This window comes from Excalfactoria chinensis, chromosome 3 (genome assembly GCF_039878825.1).
Source record: "Excalfactoria chinensis isolate bCotChi1 chromosome 3, bCotChi1.hap2, whole genome shotgun sequence".
Taxonomy (NCBI): Eukaryota; Metazoa; Chordata; class Aves; order Galliformes; family Phasianidae; genus Excalfactoria; species Excalfactoria chinensis.
In genome coordinates this window covers 79,362,442-79,368,441 of record NC_092827.1, presented here as the reverse complement: position 1 = coordinate 79,368,441, position 6,000 = coordinate 79,362,442, and positions in this window count along the sequence as shown.

Sequence of the window (6,000 nt, the reverse complement as noted above, 5' to 3'; positions counted from 1 at the left end):
TTATCCGGCCCCGCGCCGCCGCCGCCGCCGCACCATGTGCACCCGCACACGTCAAACCCGCGGCGCTGCCGCTCCGCCCCCCCCCGCCCCGGCCCGGAACCGCCCACCTGTCCCCGCGGGTGGGGACGGGGCGGCGGGCGGCGCTCCCCGCGCTCCGCCCCGGCTCCGAGCGGCCGCCGGCGGCCCGAGCGGCCCGCGTTCTTCCCTCGCTCGCCCCCGGCTCTCGCCCGCCGGCCGCCGGCAGGTTCCCGTTAACGTCTCGCCCCCCCCCGCCCAGCCGGAGCCTCTTGGTGCCGTCCACTGTCGCACGTTGCCAAAAATGGGCATTTGCGTCGCACTACGCCAGCGCGGGTTTCCTTGCCGCGGATGACGCGCCGCGAGAGGGATTCCCTGCTCCGCGCCGCCGCGATTTAAAGGGGCAGCGCGCCCTCCAACGCCGCGGCCCCACCGGCACCGGGCGCTCGGCAACCCGCGAGTTCCGCCGTCGCCGTGCAGCATCCCCTACGAATGTATAATATGAATGCCGTTGTGCAACGGCTCTCCCGGCACCCGACGGAACAAGCGAGGGCTTGTCCCCCGCCCAGCCCGTCCCTGCCCCAACCCCGGGCAAACGGAGAGCGGCCGCGGGGCCCCCCGTGAGAGAGACGGAGGGAACGCGTGAGCTCCCCCGTTACCCCCCCGCAAGCTCCGGGACGGGAGGTGGAGGCTGTCGCCGTGCGGCACTCCTCAGATGCCCCGTTGTAAACGCGTCCCATAGTGACCTCCCGCCCGGCTCCCGGCGTTCTGGGGAGCAGGGGGTGACCTGGGGCGCCTGACCCACGTGCAAAAGCGGCTGGAGTTCCGTGGAAGCAATGCAGCGTACGACACCAACAGCACCGAGCACAGCAAAACATCCTGAGCGCTCCTGACGCCAGGCAGCACTGAGAGTCCCGAGGATGCTCTCGCCCAGGATGTTATTCCATCTTTCCACCACAACCCGCGCTTTTTCCGTCGCCTTCTTCCCCTCGCTGCTATGTATGGAACTGCGGAGAGCGGAGCTGTTCCGCCTGTGGTCTGAGGGGATGACCAGGAGGTGGCTGCTCTGGACAAGGGCTGTCCCTGTCAGGCATCTCCACGCTAGAGTTGTTGGCACCACTGTTTACCCACGCACCTTCCCCCTGCCCAGGAGTCGATCCAGACAAAACACTCTTGTTGCCTCTTCCTTTCCCTCAACTCCTCGGCCCAGCAGCTGCTGCACTCACTGAAGGCACTGGCTCTGTGCTGCCTGCATCCTGCCTTCAGCCTCCTTCCATCCTATGTCCTGCCTGCATCTTGCATCCTGCCTCCATCCCACAAGCCTGCCTGTATCGTGCCTGCATCCTACATTCCTGCCTGCATCCTCTCCGTGTCCTGCATTCCTGCCTGCATCCTGCATCCCACCTGCATCCTGCCTGCATCCCACATCCCCGCTTGCATCCCCACCTGCATCCTGCTTGCACCCCTGCCTGCATCCTGAATCCCCAGCTGCATCCTGCTTGCATCCTGCATCCCTGCCTGCATCTTACACCCCTGCCTGTATCCTTGCCTGCATTTTATACCGCTGCCTGCATCCCCACCTGCGTTCCTTCCTGCATCCTTACTTGCATCCATATCTGCATCGCTACATATATCCCCACCTGCTTGGTTGCTGCAAACCCACCCTACAGCTCAGCCCACTTTCCAAGCAGGTTTAATAACACACACTAAAATACCAGAGGATTCGCAGCAGGAGATGTTGTTTGTGGATGCAAGTTGGTTTGAAGAGAAACATTAGCTGGTAACCTGCATGGGCAGGCCCAGGCTTTGGCAGACACCTGCTGCTTAGCCTGGAGGAGCACTGGGAGGATGCCCAGGGACCACCTTTCCCTGCTCCTCTGCCAGCAAGGGAGAGCCCTGCCACCATACAGATGTGGGTCTGGGGTGGCTGTGTCCAACCCGGCCTGGCTGAGTTACATGCAGCTCTGGGGGTGCTGGGGCTCTGCCAAGCCCCCCAGGGAGCGAGGGCTCCAGCTCTCTGCTGAGCGCCGTCTGCTAGATGGTGCTGTGCTGGCAGTTTGCAAAGCTGTCTATTATCAGCACGTTAATAACCTTTCACAATGTTTAATTACTTGGAAAGGTAATCGGTCCTGTGGTAGCTGTTTGAAAGGCATGCCCATTTCACTTGCTCTTGGCAAAGACTTCTGGTTTTTGTCTTTCATTCTTGCAATAAATATGTTACAACCGATCCTGCTTCAAAAGGCTGTACTTATTTGTAAAACAAAGAGGAAGATTGCTCCGTGGCTTTCTGGGTATCAGCTTGGCAGTGGGGTGGTGTGCCACAGATCTCTGCTGCTGACATCACCATGTGTATGGATTAAGGAGACTGGTACCCATGCTGTGTTTCTCACCTAAGGTGCCCAGTTTGACCCACATAGCCAGGTCTCCAGGGGCAAGCTCCCTACCAGCAAGAGTGATGAGGTCCAAGTGAAGAAGTGTCCCTTGCTGCTGCCTGCACAGGAATAAATAGCTGAGGGCTCCTCCATACCTAGCCCAGACCCACGGAAGCGCCCCCACTCCATCACTGGCACTGGTGCAGGTTGGGAAAAGCAACAACCACGATGCTGGGGATGCGAGAAGGGAGGACGTGGCAGCTGCAGAAAAGAGACATGCAGATGGCCTGGGTGCCAAAAAGTGACACCGGGCTCTCCAAAGGACAAACACACTAGGACCCCAGAGGAGTGGCTGGTCTCTCTTCTGCCACATAAGGACACTGCCACTCATGACAGGAGTGGGCTCATGACCCCCGCAGGCCTGCAGAGCCTTGCTGCCAACCTCGTGTGCAGACGGGTAGGTGCACTGCCCTGCAGGCTCACCCTGCCACTCAGCACCTCCATGGCCCGCCGCTGTGGAAACTGTTATGAATGGGTTTTCTAAATCAGTCCTTTTCCACTGGTGAGTGGTGTCCTATGAGCCAACGTGTTCCACCTCAGACAGCGCGGTACTCGCTTTTGGGAGAAAAGCATGAAATGGTATCAAAACAAAACATTATTCACGATGGCAGCAAAAGCCTCTGGCAATCTTCCTTCCTTTCTTCATAAGCACAAGCACGTCAAAAAGCAAACGAAAAGCCCCCAGCAGCTGTCAGAGGACCAGGCTCTCAGCCTGCAGTTTTCCCCACGTGTGGGCATATTCAGAAATCCGGTCTGAGTCTTGCTTGTGTTTCCTTGGAAGTCTTGACAGGTTTGTTTTCTTCTTTTTATTTTATTTTTTAAGAATAATAATAATAATAATAATAATAAAGCTTTTAACAGCCCCGGGGCAGAAGGCTCTCACTTGCTAAATCACAAGGTTTGCCACATTGAAATGTAGGGACGTGCCCACAAATGAGAACTGGCTGTCTTAGCTTTTGTTCTTGAATGTTTGCCAGAACCCTTAAAACAACACGAGTAGGTTCGGCCACCTAACATCCCTGCGTGCTGGGGAGCTGAGGAGCACACACTTCCACACTGTGGGCACCACTGGTGACTTGGCTGGCCCTGCTGCAAAAGAGTCTGGTGGCCATGGCTCCAGAATGTGCAGAAGGGCCCTGGTGCCAGCCACGGCAATCCTGCCAGCTCCAACAGGTCCTGCTGTACTGAAAGGTGCTTTCAAACCCTCTGTGGAGCATGGGCAGAAGTGGGCTTTGCTTCCAATGCCAGGAGATGGCGGTCAGTGCTGGGATGCCCAAAAGACATTCCACCTGGCCTTTAGACCTGAAGGACGGTCACTGCGCTTCTCTACCAGGAGGGTAGTGAGAAGAATGGGATTTGCAATCGTTCTCATTTTTCCCCCAGCTTGCTTAAAGAATGGTTGTCAGAAGGCAGAGTGAGGGTCCGAAACTCATAGAGCTGAAGGGAGAATTAGGAAGATGCTTCCGCAACAGTTCCATAAAGCAGCCATAGGTGCTGCCTCAGCACAGACCTGCCTGAGAGCATGAGGCCTAACCCAGTACTCCCCGTGCCATTCCCGGGCTGTATATCCTTATTTAATTTGGACAGCACACCTCAGTCCTCAACTGCAGATATATTTAGCCTTCTATTTCAGTCATAGACTTGGAGAGAGACCAGATGCACACCTCAGACCTTGCCTATAGTCATTCCTTGGCCACCTCGCTCTTCTGCTAATGTTTATTTAAACAGATGAAGGGTGGAGCATGACCTAGCATGGGCTTGAGAAGCCCTGCCAATGTCTGTCCCTACACCAGGCTCTGGCTGGCCACCTGACTGCCAGTTTGAGGAGGCCTGGAGCAGCCCCACGTCCAGGCCATGGCTTCTCCTCAAGGCTGTCATTTCCATCCTGCTGGCTCTGGCCCTTCCCTCCCATGCCCATTGAGGGGTCAGACCCTGCACCTCAAAGGGATTTGGTGTTCCCACAAGATGCATTGCACACCCACACTAGGTGCAGACTCAACAGCAAGACTCCCTCAGTCTTTACTTGCAGCTCATAGTGCCAGCTTTCCCTTTGGCTTTCCTCCATCGGTCTCTGAGCAGCCTGGAAGCTCAGTGTTATATTTCCCTTGGGTTTTCAATGCCATATAGGTCTCTCCCAGCAAAGCTCTGCTTCCACGGCACCCAGACCATTTCTGACCACATCCTTCCGAACTTCCTCCCTCTCCTGGCAACTGAAAGTCTCTGTCTACCTGCTGTACCCTTCCCTGGGAGCATATCCCTGTTCTGGAGGAGTGTCCCTCCAAGGGGATGCAGTGTCCTTGCCCAACAAAACCTTAACTTCAGCACTGCCCCAGCTTCCATCTCATGAGATTAAGAGTATAGGTGAGTCGGGACATCCTGTGACACCCTCCGAGGTACCGTCCCAAATTCCCAGGTCCCAACAAGCCCTGGAGAGAAGGGGGCTCTTCCTTCTTGACGTCACGGCTCTGGTTTACAATATTTAGCATGTAAGTAATAGTCCAACCCACGGCTTCTTTCCACATAATTATAGCTCACTAGGTACCAGGAAAAGGAGAGCCCCTGCCTGGGCTGCTGACGTCTTTTTCCTTTCAGGTTCAATGGCAGCTTTATTGTGGTTGAATTTTCTTCCTTTCTGCTGCCCGGTCTTTCTCTGACTGGAATCGTTCCCCTTGAAAATTTGGTGACTTTTGCTGAAAAGCAGTTCTGCCACTTCTGTGGAGAGGCAGCTTTTACAAACGACACAGTGGTAGTTACGGGATGTGTGGTTTACCTCAAGACGTCACATCTCCTCCCCCAGAGAAATCAGGAGGTTTATTGCTCATATTCAGCTTCAATTGTATAAAGGAAAAAAGCCCTGTGACTTTCACTACTACTTTTAATGTTCTAAGAAACCCTCATGCTCCTACTTCAGGCTGCTTCAAAGGGCAGATAGCCGGGGCATGAGATGCTGCTCTTCAGCACACAGAGGCATCTAAAAGTGTGGTATAAAATCCCGTGAGTCAGATTTCAGTATTTCCTACACGGGAAAACAAGTTATTGATTTTGGTGGGGATTTTTCCTTAGTGAAGGCTGGACAGAAAGCAAGCAGAGCTCTAAGCATTGGGTTTGCCGTTTTCTGCCTTGCTGTTCCACAATTGGAGAGCTCTTGGAGGTGTAGTGTTGCTCAGTTGGGAGAGTGAGTTTCCTGCGAGGAAGGAAGACAAAAGGATCAGGGCTGCCAAGCAGATCCCCATGCTCTGTCACGGCAAAAAAGAGTATGACAAAGCCTAGGGACACACTCTGTGAGAAGAGAGCTGTGAGGAGAGCCACAGGCAGGCTGACCACACCGGACACGCAGTATGTGTTAGTGCATAGACAGAGAGCTGAGAGAGGAAGCTGGCAAACCAAACCTCCCCATCTGGCTAAAAAGGGGAGGTAAATAAATACATCAGCCAGCGGAAACTTGCTGACTGCCACCTCCCTACGCAGGCAGTGTCCCTGTCAGCAGACAGACAGGCTGCAGGCACGCAGGTGCCCAATGCAGTGACACTCCCTGGGATGCTCTTCTTGCCCC